At 46.9% G+C, this 16,429-nt stretch overlaps 1 long non-coding RNA gene across 1 annotated transcript in view; it reads right to left on the bottom strand.

The window, feature by feature from the left end:
* Window positions 1-16,429, bottom strand: part of LOC144756191 (uncharacterized) — a 57,776-nt gene that overhangs the window by 15,039 nt on the left and 26,308 nt on the right. The gene's annotated exons all lie outside the window — the stretch shown is intronic.

Below are 16,429 nucleotides of genomic sequence, written 5' to 3' on the forward strand. Positions count from 1 at the left end.
CAAGAGAATGTATTGGTGGGCATAAAAGCATAAGCCCAATCTGCCCCCACAGGGAGAAGGAACAGCTAACAAATTCATCCTCATAAAGTGGGAGTGACCATTGGCGAAGGGGGTCACTCCCCAACATCAACATTTAAAAAGCCCTGGTGTCTAGTGGCTTCTGCCCCCCTAGGAGACAGATGGACCTGAAAACATATGGCCGATCTGCCCCCAAAGGGGCAGAAACAGCCACAATATTCACAGGGGAGTGACCCTTGTCCAGGGGCCCGCTCCCAACAACACTAAAACAAACCCTGGTGGCCTTTGGGGCATACAGTAAAATTAATTATTTGGGTCGATCTGCCCTTCCAGGGGGTCAGAAACTGCCAAAATAAATACTACACAAAGGGGAGAGAGCCTTGCCGACGGGGTTGCTCGCCCAAAAACATATTGCTCCCCCAAGGGGAGAGACCCTTGCCTAAGGAGCCGCTACCCAAAAACATAATTAAAAAAAAACCCTGGTGGCCTAGTGGGCAGACAGCTAAATTTTTCATTTATTTTAAATCCGATCTGCTCCCCCCTAGGGGAGACAAAACCATCTAAACAAATTGCTCCCCCAAGGGGAGCAAACTTTGCCCAAGGGACAGCTGCCGGACACACAAAGGGAAGTTAAAAAAAAAAAGAAATCCCAGGTGGCCCAGTCGCACATACATAATGTTACATTTTTTAACCAATATCCCCACCCAAGGGGGCAGAACCAACTAAACACATTGTTCCCCCAAGGGGTGCGACCCTTGCCCAAGGGGGCCGCTCCCCAACACACAATATATATATATATTTTATTTTACGATCTGCCCCCGGGGCAGAGCAAAGTAAACACATTGCTCCCCCTAGGGGAGCGACCCTTGCCCAAGGGGACGCTCCCCGAAACAAAATGGGCATTTAAAAAAAAAAAGAAAATCCCTGGTGGCCCAGGTGCCTCCCCACCCCCACAAAACCAGGTCGTTTTGTTATAGGTAATTTTGAAGTCTCCATAGTATTTGGGCCATTTCATGTTGCAGCCACTATTCCTACCCATACTAGTGAGGTAGCATTTTTATTGGGAGACCTGAGGGAATGCTGGGTGGGAGGACATTTGTGGATCCACGCAGATTCCAGAACTTTCCCACACAGAAACTTGAGAAAAAAGTCATTTTTTCAGCTAAATTTGAGGTTTGCAGGGGACTCTGGGTAGTAAAATGTTGGGGGACCCAGGCAACCCATACCTTGCTGGACTCCCCCAGGTGTCTAGTTTTCAGAAATGTGTGGGTTTGGTAGGTTTTCCTAGCTGGCCGCTGAGCCCGGGGATAAAAACACATGGGACCCCCCTTGCAAAACCAGGTTGTTTTGCAATAGGTAATTTTAATCACACGTAATAGGTTTGGGGCCCTTGCCTGTTGCGGGTACTTGACCCACCTACATGAGTGATGTACCGTTTTTATCAGGAGACCTGGTGAAACCCTGGGTGGAAGCAAATTTGTGGATCCATGCAGATTCCCGAACTTTCCCACACAGAAATTTGAGAAAAAAGTTAATTTTTCAGCTAAATATGAGGTTTGCCGGGGATTGTGGGTTGGAAAATGTTAGGGGACCCACGCAATCCATACCTCACTGGACTACCCCGGGTGTCTAGTTTTCAGAAATATGTGTGATTGTTAGGTTTCCCTAGATGGCCCCCGGGGCCGGGGGATAAAAACACATGGGACCCCCCTTGCAAAACCAGGTTATTTTTCGATCGGTAAAATTGATGTCACCACAATAGGTTTTGGCCCTTGCCTGTCGCGGGTACTTGACCCACCCACATGAGTGAGATGCCTTTTTTATCTGGAGACCTGAGGGAACACTGGGTAGGAGGACAGGACCCACCAAGCCATACCTCACTGGATTCCCCGGGTGTGTAATTTTCAGAAATGTGTGGGTTTGTTGGGTTTCCTGTTAGAAATGGGCTTTTTGTTTGGCTGAGGCTTGCTCCAAAGTCAGGCAGAAACCACCACTCTAGTCAGGGTAAGGGGAAAACACACAATGTTGACCCCTGCTCACTCCCTTGGTAGCTTGGCACGAGCAGACATGCTTATCCCCAAAGCAATGTGTCAAGTATTTACACTAACATGCACAGTAACCCAGTGAAACACCACAAATGTACACCACACAGGTTGGTTATAAAAATATAATTTTTTTTTATAGCTTAGGTCACATAAAAACGCCCAAAAATGCACATACATAATAATAAAGTTACTTCCAAAATCACTGGCTCTCTCTTGTAATGTTATATGACTTATTCACAGTTCTCTCAGACAAAAACCACCTTTGAATGCTTTTTTCTTTTTGAATGGTCCTGGTCAAGTTCTCATAAAGATACCTCCCAGATTTCTGCTTTCTTTGATAAGAATATAAAATTGCAGGTTTCTGTATTTCTTTTCTTTACCCAGGTTTACTAGGCCAAGACAATTCAGACTTGGGTGCCCAAACGGGGTATTGCCACCCTCCTCATGTCGGCACCGACTGAGGCTGCCCTGTGCCCTCCAAGACTGTCCCAAGACTGACTCTGCGGCTAGCGCCGGTAAAACTATGCGCCCTCAAAGCGTGAAGTGACAGAAGCTCAACAACCAGCCGGCCCGATATGCAGCTCTATCAGTGAGCCGGTGCAGGCCGTGCTGATCTCTCGTTTAGTGTGGAAAGTCTCAGGCAAATTGAACTGCTGCACAGTCCCAGGCTGCCCCGCCGGTCCCCCACCTGCTCCTGGCCTCACACAACCAACAGCGCGGCCCAGAGCGTGTTACATGGGCCTTCTCTCCCGGTGGCGGCGCGTCTCAGCTGATCTTCGGTAGAAGCCTTGCTCATCTGGCGGAGACACGCTTGTTGGGACGGGAATTCCTCCCAGCGGCCTTCCTGGTCTTTTCAGCAGTGATGTCAGCGTGGTGTCCCTGTTACCAGGCAACCCTTCCGGTTTTACTGGCAATGCAAAACTCGGCCTCAGCAATGGACGGCGAATGCAGGCAAAGTACTCACTCAACTCCCGGGCTGGCGGCGATGATTAGAGGCTGAGCGGGACCTCCAATCTCGGAGCCAGCGACGAGAAAAGGTGCGCAAAAGCTCTTGTAGACCCCGGGCCTGTAGTGGTAATTCCAGGGCAAGCCACAACTCTCTGGGCAAGCAGGGCCGGTGATGGACAGATTAACCCTGGGCGAAGCACTACGCTACGCTCGAGTAGTTTGCGAAGTTTGCGCAACTTCGCACTACGCGAGCTGCACGTAGCACAGTGCGAACACGAGTAGCGCAGCGTAGCGTAGTGCAGCGGTCATTTTTCGCGAGCAAGCAAAATGACATCCTGGCGAGACTCTCAACGCGGGGAGGTCAGGTTTCTCATTGCAAGTGGTCGCGCATGCTCGCGACCACTCGCGATGAGAATCTACCAGTCCGGGTTGAGAAAGCTGCCGCTCGAGTAAAAATCTACTCGAGCGGCAGAAAACTACAGCTCGCACTGTGCAAGATGCCGTTTTCAATCATTGCACAGTGCGGATGCTTGTCCGCACTGTGCAATCATTGATAACGCATCTTGCACAGTGCGAACATGCTACTACGCAGCTCGCGCAGTGCTACGTGAAGTTCGCGTAGTGCGAAGTGCACTTCGCGTAGCGCTACTTCACGAACTACGCCCAGGGTTAGGACAGATACCGGCCCTCAGTGCGTGCGTCGATTCCGGGTCGGCGGCGGTCCCGAAAGGTGTCCTGGCTGGCATTCTTGATCACCAAGACAATCCGGCAGGGGTTCACGATGGGGGCATGTCACACCACGCCCAGAGCCCTGAGGTGTGCCGACAAACACACCGAGTGACATACAACACGAGCAGGTAGGGCAAAGTTCACGGGGCCACAGTCAGTGCGCAACCACACGCACTGGGCATTCACAAGAGGAAATCTTATGCAACATTTGTGTCCCTGAGTTGCAATCAGGAGGCCAGCTCTCCTTAGGCCCTTGGATACTTTATTCTTCTTTCAGGACACAGCACACAGCAAAGTCCTTGTTGCAAGATGGGGACACAGCACACAACAAAGTCCCTTATCCTCCCCCTTTTGTAGAAAGAGCAACTGCAGGTCAGCCCCAGAGCACACAGCAAGAGCAGTCTACCTCCTCAGTCTCTTTCGCTGATCTTCTTTGGCAGGGATTCCTCTTGACTCCAGATGTTGTCTAAATACAGGGGTTTCAGGTTCTCCATGCGTGAGGGGTCCATGATCCAGTCCCAACAAGTTCTGGGTGCCCTCTGCCAGGGCAGGTCTTCTTCCTTTGTGAGTGTGGGCCAAGGCTATTAGACGCACCGCAGGAGGAGGAGCCAGCATTGTGGAAGGCAGGCACAGTCCTATTCAGACCCAGGTGCAACTCTTCCCACCACTCTAAGTGTAGATAGGTCTATTCAGCCTAGGGCTGACCCACCAGCTTCCTACAGCCACCCCCAGCCCTTGTCACTCACAAACCAGACAGCCAATACACAAACAGGCAGAGGCACACAGAAAGGTTGAACAGGAAAATAGCCACTTTCTAAAAGTGCTATTTTCAAACACAGAATTTAAAACCATCTTTCCTAAAAGATGCATTATCAAATTCTGAGTTCAGGGATACCAGACTTCAGCTTCCCATCTTGCTCCTATGGGGAGATATGCAGGTACACATGGGACACAGCATTCCCTTTCTATCCTATGGGTAAGATGGGCGTTCAATAGTGAAAAAAAAAAAGGCAGTATTTCACTTATCAGGACATGTCACCCTCACTAGTACATGTCTTACCTTACACATACACTGCACCCTGCCCAGGGGGGTACCTTGGGCCTACCATAGGGGTGTCCAATGTGTAAGAAAAGGAGAGGGTCAGGCCTGGTCAGTGTGTACACAGGCCAGGACAACAATGCAGTTCACAGACTACGCACAGGCACTTCGGTGGCAGGCCCGAGACACCATTTTAGGGCTACTCATGTGGGTGGAACAATCAGTGCTGCAGGCCCACTAGAAGCATTTGAATTACCTTCCCTGGCACACTCAGTGCCCTTTACTAGGGACTTTACAGGTAAAACAAATAGGCCAATAATGGATAACGAATCACAGTAGTAATTTACAGGGAGAGGATATGCACTTTAGCACTGATCATCAGGTGGGCGGGTGGGTAGAATTTTGTGGATCCACGCATGTTCCAGAAATGTGAGGAAAATGTGTTTTTTTTACAAACATTTACGTTTGCAAGGGATTCTGAGTAACAGAAAGTGGTGAGAGCCAGTCAAGTCACCCCATCATGGATTTTCCTGGGTGTCTAGTTTTTTAAAAATGTTTAGGTTTGCTACATTTCCCTAGGTGCTGGCAGGGCTAGGGTTCAAAATCCATAGCTAGGCACTGTGCAAAAAAGGGTCAGTTTTCACTGTGAAAATGTGGTGTGTCCATGTTGCGTTTTGGGCCATTTCCTGTCGCGGGCACCAGGCCTACCCACACAAGTAAGGTACAAATTTTATCGGGAGACCTAGGGTAACACAGAATTGTACATCAACTGTTGACTATTGACTTTTGATGCATTTCTGCCTTCCGAAAGAAAGACATTGTGTAAAAAAAAGTCATTTTGAAAAAAGACCTATAATTCTCATGCTAGTATGGGTACTCACAGTTACGGAAATGTGCATATATCTACTGTTTCTAAACTCTATATTTCGTTCCAATTTCAGAAATACAAAGGTGTCTTTCACACCCATTTTTCCATGTATATATTTTCCAAAATTAATTGCTATATACCCGGTACATAATGAAAAACCATTGCAAGACGCTGCTCAGTTATTGGTTCTGGGTTAGTCGGATTCTTGGTGAACCTACAAGTCTTATATATCCCCACAACCAGAAAGGTCTAGCAGATGTACGGCACATTGTTTTCAAACAGCTGTCACAATTAGAAGGAGTTACAGGTGAAAACTTTGGCACAAATGACTGTTTTTTTCAACAAATTTTCAATTTTTCCTATATTTAATTGTTAATTTTTATAAAGAAATCTTGAAGGATCTACACAAATGACCCCTTGCCGAATTCAAAATTGTGTCTACTTTTCTAAAATGTATAGCTTTTCAGGATCCATTATTGCTTTCATACCCATTTCTACCATTAACTGGAAGAAGGTTGAAAGCACAAAACATAGGAAAAATAGGCTATATCCCAGTAAAATGCCAAAACTGTGTAAAAAATGTTGGTTTTCTGACAAAGGTCTGTCAGTCCCTAAATGCTGGGAAAATTGTGAATTTCGCCCTACAAACCCTTTGTTGATACCATTTGAAGCGAAAAAAACAGACGCTTTTATTTGCAGCACTTTCTTTCCTAGAACAACAAAATGTAGCTGTATTTTGGCTAATTTATGGGTCCCCTCCAGGGGAATCCACAAACCCTGGGTACCTTTAGAATCCCCATGATGTTGGAAGAAAAGGACGCAAATTTTGTGTGGATACCTTATTTGGTCAAAAAGTTACAGGGGCCTAAGCTCGAACTACCCAAAATAGCCAAAAAAAGGCTTAGCACAAGGCGGGAAAAGGGCTAGCAGCAAAGGGGTTAATCATTCATAGAAAAATTTAAGTGTGCAACCAAATCTATGCCAAAACATGTAATGAGTTCTTACATTTTCATCCACTTATAATTTATTCCCTGTTGCTAGCACCTCAGTACATTTTATATTGCATGTAAAATGTCTCACGTAGGCTGTTATCGCTCATGTTTCAGCGGACCTTGGAAGGTTTCGGAGGACAGCGCTAGAAACGGTGTTTGAACAAAATATCGGATCAGAAATATCGAGTTGCAGAAATATTGGGGAAAAAATATTGTGATACAAAAATATTATGATACAGAAATATCGATTTCTCTTTTCCCTTTCTGCCAATGACAACTCCAGTGTTTCATCGCTACAGGTTGTATAAAATCGCCAGCTGGATGCATACTAACTGGTTAAAGCTAAGTGGAGGAAAGATGGAGGTCTTGGTCATGGGGAAGGATAAAGGTGTTGAAAATGGCAATGTATATGCACATAAGCGGCGTTCATTTGTGTTCACTGTACCCCTTGTTGTAAGCAGAACGGATATCGCGAAACACTGACTGTGTTATCCCGCCAGCATAGACCCATGCACACACGTACACGACAGCCATTTTAGGCACCATGGCCTCTCTGCCCGTTTGTTAAACTCCCGGCACCCCTCCCCGCGCGCACTGCTCATGCATCGGCCATAAAACCCTCTCCCTCTGCGTGACCCTGCTCTAGAAGTAACACTCCTGCTTGACCCACACCCCCCATTTCCTCCCAAGAACACCCTTCCCCTCTGCTGACGAGCCCCCCCCCCCCAGCTGCACTTGGCCTTTCGACCAAGCCTCGTGGATGTACACCCCCCCTTTTTCCTGCCCAGCATAACAAAACCGTGATACACCAACCGAAGTGCCCGATCTTATCGCCTGCCCAACTTTTGATCTGATCATCCCCTCCTGCCCTCGTGTCCTGTAGGAATGTCCGGCTGAGAGATCACAATCTCTTGTTACATTCAGGAGGGGAGGATGACATCTGAGCGACTGGTATGGGAATAGGCCTGAAACTGGGATTCCAGGCATGCTTTCTTTTTCCTACTTCAAAGCGTCTTTATTGCAATAAGGAATGTTTGTGCATCATAAACATGTGTATTAAAGACGAAGCCTCAGAGAAACTTGTTAGAGCACCTCATGAAGACACTATGCGAGTGTCCGAAATGACAGGCTCTCCTCATGAGAAATAAAACTCTGTTCTTGTTTTCCTGCTCCCAGCGCCCGTCTCTTTATTTGGTAATTGTTCAAGATGGGAACTAAGAGGCGTCCTGCGCCAGCAGCCTGGGCATCAGGTGTGTTATGGGCTGACTTTTCCACAATTGGCGTCCCAACGCGGGGTCCATCAGCGACGTAAGGTCCGGTAAGGGAGGTCCAGACGATGGGGTGAACATCTAAACGATTGGAGGATACCTGCCTTGAGAGGGCCCTCGTCCGGCTGCCGATTGAATGAACTTCACCGATTCCGAACGGACCTCTCTCAAGTGACCTACTGTCCTGACTGGAATCCCACAGGAATGTTGTGGTAAAAACATGGAGAAAGAGAACGATCGGGCGCTGGAAAAGGGAAGGCGAAGAATTGCCCACACGGTCCGGTCCGGGTAAGGTTAAGTAGGACGTCTTTACGTCCGATTGGTAGGATGGCTTTATCCATCTGATTGATTGATTGATTGTACGTGAAGTATTGGTTCTCTTTGAGACATTTTCTATTTGCAAACAGCGATGAATAGGAACGTTCCTCTCTCTTTGCAAATAGTGAAGGATAGGTAATGCAGACTTTTGTCCCCCATTGTAATCCGTCATGCCTATTTTTCTCCCCACTGATTGTTTGTTATCGATTTTTATCGATTATTGCTCTTTGAGATATTCCCTGTCTACAAACAGGGAAGAATAGAAATATTCTGCCCCCCTTTGCAGATAGTGAAGGATAGGTAATGCAGATTTTTGTCCCCTATTGTAATCCGTCATGCCCATTTTTCTCTCCACTGATTGATTGATTACTTGGACATTTTATTGTTCAAGGAATAGTTAGTTCGAGGCATTCCCTGTTTGCAAATAACGTAGAAAAGAAATATTCTGTCTAATCTTTGCAAGTAGTGAAGGGTAGGTAATGTGGACCTTTGTCCCCCGTTGTAATCTCTCGTGCCTATCTACTCCCCACTGATTGGTAAACTAGTTCCACCCGGACCATTTATTAGAGGTAGGTCATCTGGCTCGACCGGAGGGCACCCCTAACAAAAAGGACATATGCAACAATAACGAAGTAATCACTGTATCCTGTTAACAGAAACTTTAGCATGAAACACGCTAGAGAAAAAAAAAAAGAAAGAAATAAGAAAGCAAAATCAGTAGGCCACTGATGAGTTTTTGATTTCGCTACAAATAGGAAAACGTTAGAAATAGCTCACGATAAAATACATGATTTCGCTAGAAATAAGAAACGTTAGAAATAAGCCCGTAATAAGAAACATGAAAATGGTGAGAGAAGCCAAGCTTGACATCGCGACGGCCACGAGGCAACTAGGCTTCGCCACCCCTCACTGCTCCAAACATGTCTGTCCCACCGCCTGCCACGCCCCAATAACGGTAACATGAGATAGATACAAGTCAGCAGATACCTACCCCCATTCTGGAAACTCCCGAAGTGCAACAGGTTCGCGGCTACGCCCATCCGAAAGACGAGATCTTCGGCACGTGTAGGGCGGGTCCTGCTGCCAGCCGTCGGCCGGGGAGATCGTCGCATAAGGTGGGCCAGAAGAGGAGCCGAGGCCGACGGGATCGGGGCGCCCCCTCCTCTTCTTTCTTCAATAATGGCTGCGACAACACGGGGGGATGTCTTGCTCATGCCATCGACCCCCCCCTCGTATCCCCTGGTCCAGCCCCGGCTTGGTATGAGCTCCCCGTTCGGCCCTGAGGCGGCGCCTTGCAGGCCACCGGGGGGGGGGGATGTCTTGCCTATGCCTCCGACCCCCCCCTCTCATCGCTTGGTCCGGCCATCATGAATGTCCACGCCGAGAAAAACGGCATGGGGTGCGCTGGGAGGGAGAGGCGGCGCGAACGAGCCTCTCCCACCTCCCCAGGTGGAGGCCCCAGTGGCACCCCCAACGCTCCACTCACCCGACAAGGGTTCGTCCACTCTTGTGATCCAGTGACTGCTGGAACTCGTAAAATGGCGGTCGACCCTGCAGGAGCGGGCCCGGCGTGAAGGGATGGCCCAGTTGCTTGTTAATTAAGAAATGAGTCCCACAATCAGAAGTGTTCTCCTCGCCTTTGAAGATTCTATAAGAGCCACGGGGGCCCCCGACCCCCAAAACGGTCCACCTGGGCTTAAACGCCAAGTTGGCAGGGAATGCATCCCGTGGAGATAGGTCGAGTATGTAGTAAGTAAAAGCCTTTTCGGGTTTATGCGCGCTAATGTGTTTTTAAATGCTGCCCCTGCCCCCCCTTCTTTTTCCCTCTTTCTGCAGGTCACATCGGAACGTCGATTAAAGTACGAAAAAATGGTGATCTAGCGGACGAAGAGATGGGAAAAAGGGGTTTGATTATGGTGCCTACACACGACGAGCAAACAATGACTATTTCTCTCCCTGAACTTAGCGCTTGGGAGGACAGCCTGAAGCGGAAACTACAAAATATGACTTCGCTTGGCACCCCGAATAATACAACCAAGAATGACGTGCACTAATGAATAAATTCCTACGTTTAACTAAATAGGGAAAGTTTAAGGAATATTCCGAGGTGAGGTTTACCCAAGTACCCTCCGCCTAGGACTAGGAATGTTGCCAATGTTTAAAATCTACTACCTCCTTTTCGCACCCTCATAGACATGAACGTCAAAGCTGCCCCATTGTTCTCCCAACTGACACCCACTGTTGCCTCAGCCTGGAAACACATTTGCTAAAAAAAAAATAAAAAAAATGATTCGAAAATCCCACCGTGAGCATTAGCCCAACCAGGTTAGTTCTTGACCAATTGGCAAAGGTGTAAGTGTGTGCAACCAAAGCCACCAGTGAAGGCAGCCGACGATAAAAGAGAAGAAAAAGGTAAAAAGAGCTTAGGATGCTAAGGATGCACAGCATACAGGAAGAGATCATTTTGGCCAATAACTGTTCTATGTTTTGTCTTGGATTTTTGTATATAATACCAATAACTGTTCTATGTTTTGTCTTGGATTTTTGTATATAATACATGTACTGTCTCCCCCGCCTAAGTTTGTGTGTACGTAATGTATGGATCTACGTCGTCCCTCTGCCTGTGTTTCCGTATTACTTGACCCCTGCTGTTCTGTGTTGTGTGCGCACTAAATGGCCTATTATTGTACACGTTTCTCTCTCTCTCTCTCTCTCTCTCTCTCTCTCTCTCGATGTCATACGTGTACCGAATGGTTCGTTTAGAGTGCGGACGACTCTCTCTCTCTGAGGGTCCCCCTGTTCCCTCCTCCCTTGTGTAGGTAACGTTGTGCCCCACCGGCACAAACCTAATTGGGTCTCTTCGAACACAAAGGTGTTCGGCAAAATTGACAGGAACTAAAACGATTGTAACTTGCCATATTACTACCTCTCCTTTCTGCAAAACGATAGAACCCGAGTTGGTAATGAAAGAAAGGACAGGTAAGACGACTGATGTCCCCTAATCTGGCCTTTTTATAGGGGGACTATAACGTCAATGGACTTCTGTTTTTCAGTTCGTTAGAAATGCAATCCCCAATGCCCAGATTGCCCCACCCCTCTGCACTTAAGTGCGGATGTCCAAAGCGTCCTCGCTTCTCCCGATTGACCCCAGCTCCATATCAGCTATCCCCGAAGCGTAATTGATGACCTTGATTAACCGTCGCTCCCCAAGAAAAGCATGTTTAGCCTCTGCCCCCCTCTCATGATGATAACCCCCCTGCTTGCAAGAGTTAGCCTACCCCGAAGGGAAATGTAAGATTGTCAGTACTTGGGTTAAAAAAAAAGGCGAGTCTCTGCCTAAGGACTCGATTTCGAGTTTGATAGAATACACTGTCGATGGGAGTCCGATTTCTCTCCACGTACGTCACGAATGAACGCCAAATAGGCTTACGAATTCAGTGGAAATGCCCTCCTACATACTCCATAAGTAATGACTTCTGACTGTGACCGATGAACCTATCCCCCACCTACTTAGGATTGGGGACGGAATTGAGATGTATAAATGTCTTCTCTTGCCAGTTTTTCTAAAACTTGTTTTGTACCCATTCAAAGATACAATCACCGGAGGAGAGGAGCTGGACGTGACGCACAGCCTGGCCACAGATCATGAAGCACGTGTGACCTCAACAAAAGGTGGAGTCGCAGAGCAACGAGACGCGGGACGAGGCACCACTCTCAAACTCGGCAGATGAAGGAATGAAGGGCTGACTTGAAGCCCTCGATATGCTGACCCACTCGTGCCTGAAGTCCCCGTCCCTTTTGAGCCCGACTGATGGGCCTGCCTGCTCGTCGTCCTTTGCTCCCTTGGTCCCTTGGTGTGTTCAAAGATCTGATCCCACTCCGCCCTCTCTTCCCTCGATTATTCAACAACATCACCCTTTTCGCATAACTTTTGACTCAGAAAAGAAGAGCAGCATTTAGATAGAATAAGGTTTTGCCACGGAAGAAGAAAGACACGCAGGTGCCCAGCATGAGGCACCCCTAAGAAGATCAGTTAGGAAACAGGACTGTGATCTAACAGCAGAGGACTGATCGCACCCTGCAACACGTAAGGATGGATCCGAGCTGGACCTATAGCTCCACCGCCGGTGCTCAACAGCGCCAACGAAAGAAGACGGACTACCAGAGCCTACCAGTGATGGCTCGCTGTTAAAAAGACATTGTGACGAAGACCCCCCTTCCTGAACTTTCTATCCACCCCTTGACTAATTGCTTGTATCGAACTGAATTCCTCCCTCAACCATTTTTGTATTACTTTCAAAAATGTTTCATCGGTCACTCATGTATTTAGTTTTCCAAAAGTCTCATATAGCACTGACAAGACCCGAAGGTATCAGAGCACTTTTTACTGTATGTTGATGTCACCGGAGAGAAAGTCAGAACCTGATTCTATAATGTGTCGGAACCTTTTTCTTGATTGACCCCGACTAAGTATTATGCCGATCTCTAGACTTGTATGAATAACCCAACAAATGTAAATTCATATGTACCGCATTCCGCCAATCGTATCGACTGCATATGGTTACACGCAATCTGCTAGTATTGACAAACGCTATTTCATTGGCCACACATGGCTATATGTACACTCCGTCAGTTGGGGTAAACACCGAAATGAACTAACTCATGTTAAAAAGCGGCGACTGTTGAAAATGGCAATGTATATGCACATAAGCGGCGTTCATTTGTGTTCACTGTACCCCTTGTTGTAAGCAGAACGGATATCGCGAAACACTGACTGTGTTATCCCACCAGCATAGACCCATGCACACACGTACACGACAGCCATTTTAGGCACCATGGCCTCTCTGCCCGTTTGTTAAACCCCCGGCACCCCTCCCCGCGCGCACTGCTCATGCATCGGCCATAAAACCCTCTCCCTCTGCGTGACCCTGCTCTAGAAGTAACACTCCTGCTTGACCCACACCCCCCATTTCCTCCCAAGAACACCCTTCCCCTCTGCTGACGAGCCCCCCCCCCCCAGCTGCACTTGGCCTTTCGACCTGGTCCCAAGTCCTAAGACCAAGCCTCGTGGATGTACACCCCCCCTTTTTCCTGCCCAGCATAACAAAACCGTGATACACCAACCGAAGTGCCCGATCTTATCGCCTGCCCAACCTTTGATCTGATCATCCCCTCCTGCCCTCGTGTCCTGTAGGAATGTCCGGCTGAGAGATCACAATCTCTTGTTACATTCAGGAGGGGAGGATGACATCAGAGCGACTGGTAAGGGAATAGGCCTGAAGCTGGGATTCCAGGCATGCTTTCTTTTTCCTACTTCAAAGCGTCTTTATTGCAATAAGGAATGTTTGTGCATCATAAACATGTGTATTAAAGACGAAGCCTCAGAGAAACTTGTTAGAGCACCTCCTGAAGACACTATGCGAGTGTCCGAAATGACAGGCTCTCCTCATGAGAAATAAAACTCTGTTCTTGTTTTCCTGCTCCCAGCGCCCGTCTCTTTATTTGGTAATTGTTCAAGATGGGAACTAAGAGGCGTCCTGCGCCAGCAGCCTGGGCATCAGGTGTGTTATGGGCTGACTTTTCCACAATGGGCCATATTAGCAAGGGCTTTATTGCAGCTTTAGCGGCACTTTTGGCCGCTAAAACGGTGATTTTTTTATCGCCATATCAGCAAGCTGTCGCTAATAGGCGTTAGCAACAGCTTTCTGGCGATAGCGGCCGTTTTTCCTATCGCCTTGCATGCCAGCGATGATTATCGCTAATGACAGGCAAGGTAGGCGTTCCCAACTAGAAGCGACTGAAAACAGTCGCTACCACTACTTCCCCCTATTACCAACGCAGGCGAAGAGATAAAAAAGTTGCGCTAAGCGCGATTATCGCTAGTATTTAACACCTGCTGAAAACCTGACTTACCTGTATTCCTCAATGGGAGGTGGATTTTCAGGCGCGATTATCGCTAGTATTTAACACCTGCTGAAAACCTGACTTACCTGTATTCCTCAATGGGAGGTGGATTTTCAGGCTAAGTCCACCATGGTGTTAATGTGTGAATATCACTGGATTTGCAGTGATATTCAGGTATTTTGCCGCTATCGCTGGATATTTTAGCACAGTGGAGATATACGTTGCTAATAGCATGTTTTCTCCTCTAAAATATCCAGCGATAGGCAGCGATAAAAATAAACGCGTTAAGCGCTAATATGCCCCTTAGATCTCTGGGGCCCGCACCACTGGCCGTCTGAAATGGGTGAACTTCCTAAACCAGTACTAACTGCACGTAATTTGGGCATAGTGATTGATGAAACAGCAAGTAGCTAAGACCACCTCTATTTGCTTCACTATTCTCAAATGGCTCCATATGATATTATGGATGCTACCTGAATCTACTCAAAGAGCGGTCATCCGGGCCTATATTATGTCGAGGCTTGATTATGGCAACATCCTTTATCTAGGAGCAAATAGGGAGTTAGCACGCAAGCTGCAAATGGTGCAGAATTCTGCGGCCAGGCTACTTCGTCAAGTACCGAAAACATCCTCCATCACAGGCACCTTGCATGATCTCCACTGGCTCAGGATTGAGCAACGGACACAATTTAAGGCTTTATGCTATATGCATAAGATTAAACTAGGCACAGCACCCCATTACCTATGTTCCCTAGCCCAGACATTTCTTCCGACCCGTCTATTTCGCTCCTCATCCCAAGCTACCGTCATAGTCCCTAGGTTCAAACTTTCGCATATGGGCGGACGCTCATTCTCATATCAGGCCCCAATGTGTGGAACTCACTACCTTCTCTACTCCACCATGAAGTGAGCCACAAAAGCTTCCCCAAAGGCCTTAAGACCTGCCTATTCAACCAGTTAAAGCTGTCTGCTCCATCTGCAATCTGTCCTGGGCACCGGGAAACCTCTGGGTAGCTGTGCGCCTTATAAATTTAATATAATATTAATAATCGTTTTCAATAATATTACTGTTAATATTGTTTTTAATATAGTTGTAAAGAATATCGTTTTTTCAATGATCTTTGTGTGTTAGTTCATAAATATATTTTATGTGTTAATATTGTTTGTATAATTATCAATATTTCGAAATATAGGTTGTAATTTTAAGTGATTCAAGTACTTAAATTAATTGCTAATAGTAATATTGTTGTAGCGGGTAGCTAGGTTAGTATGGGTGTAGGGTGAGAAAAAGATTAATTTCAATTAATTAATTTATTCTTAATTATTTAATTGATAAATATGTCAATTGCATCACAATTATATTTTTTAATGTATATATTAGGTGCAGACTGCTTAGTTTGTAGGGTATAATGTGGGAAGTTAAATATGTAATAATGAATTAACAATTAATTGTATTATTATTTAATTGATCACTAATTATGCAAATTGTGTAATAATAATATTCATTAAATATATTAGGTGTGGGCTGCTGGGTTAGTAGGGGTATAGGGTGGGAAGTTAAGTAATAATGAATGGACAATTAATGTATTAATTAAATAATTATTAATTATGTGAATTGTGTAATAATTGTATTTTTTAAGCTATATATAAGTTGTAGGGGTATAAGGTGGAAAGTTAATTAAGTACCCCAGCACCTGCACGGTATAAACTGCAGCAGTCAAGTCCATGCAGGTACTGCCTTTGACGTTCCCATTACTGGGAACGCCAAAGAGCAGCCCGACAGACTAGGAGAAAACTCCTGATCTGGTGGGTGGTTCCTACACAGGTTTGGCTGTGCAGAGCAGTTCAGGAGTGGTGCAGGAGCAGGGCGGTCCCGCTCCACCAAACTCATTATAAGGCCCTCAGTGTGTATCTGACTTACCCTGACTAGTTTTGTGGTTGCTGCTTGTATAGGGTGCATACTCTGACATCCAACAACCTGATTTGTAACATTATACATATACTAGCAGCCCGTCCCAACGTTGTCCGGGAGCAATCATGGCTCAGGGCCCCCGCCCGGGCTGACGTTGTGTAACCTGCCCACGTCACTGCTCAAGTCACTTTTTCCTGCTGTAATGCCCCATTTGGTACCTGCCCACGAGACACATTATTAGGACTTGTTGACTGTTCTCTGCAGAGGGGTGACCCGGGTGCTCTGCGTGACGCACAGGCTGTGTCCACTACCTTTTTTAATATTTTTAATCCCCTCTATTTTCATTGTGTTGAACGTTACCCATCCACCTGCCAGTGATTGACATAAC

The sequence above is a fragment of the Lissotriton helveticus genome, chromosome 5_1 (genome assembly GCF_964261635.1).
Source record: "Lissotriton helveticus chromosome 5_1, aLisHel1.1, whole genome shotgun sequence".
Lineage (NCBI taxonomy): Eukaryota > Metazoa > Chordata > Amphibia > Caudata > Salamandridae > Lissotriton > Lissotriton helveticus.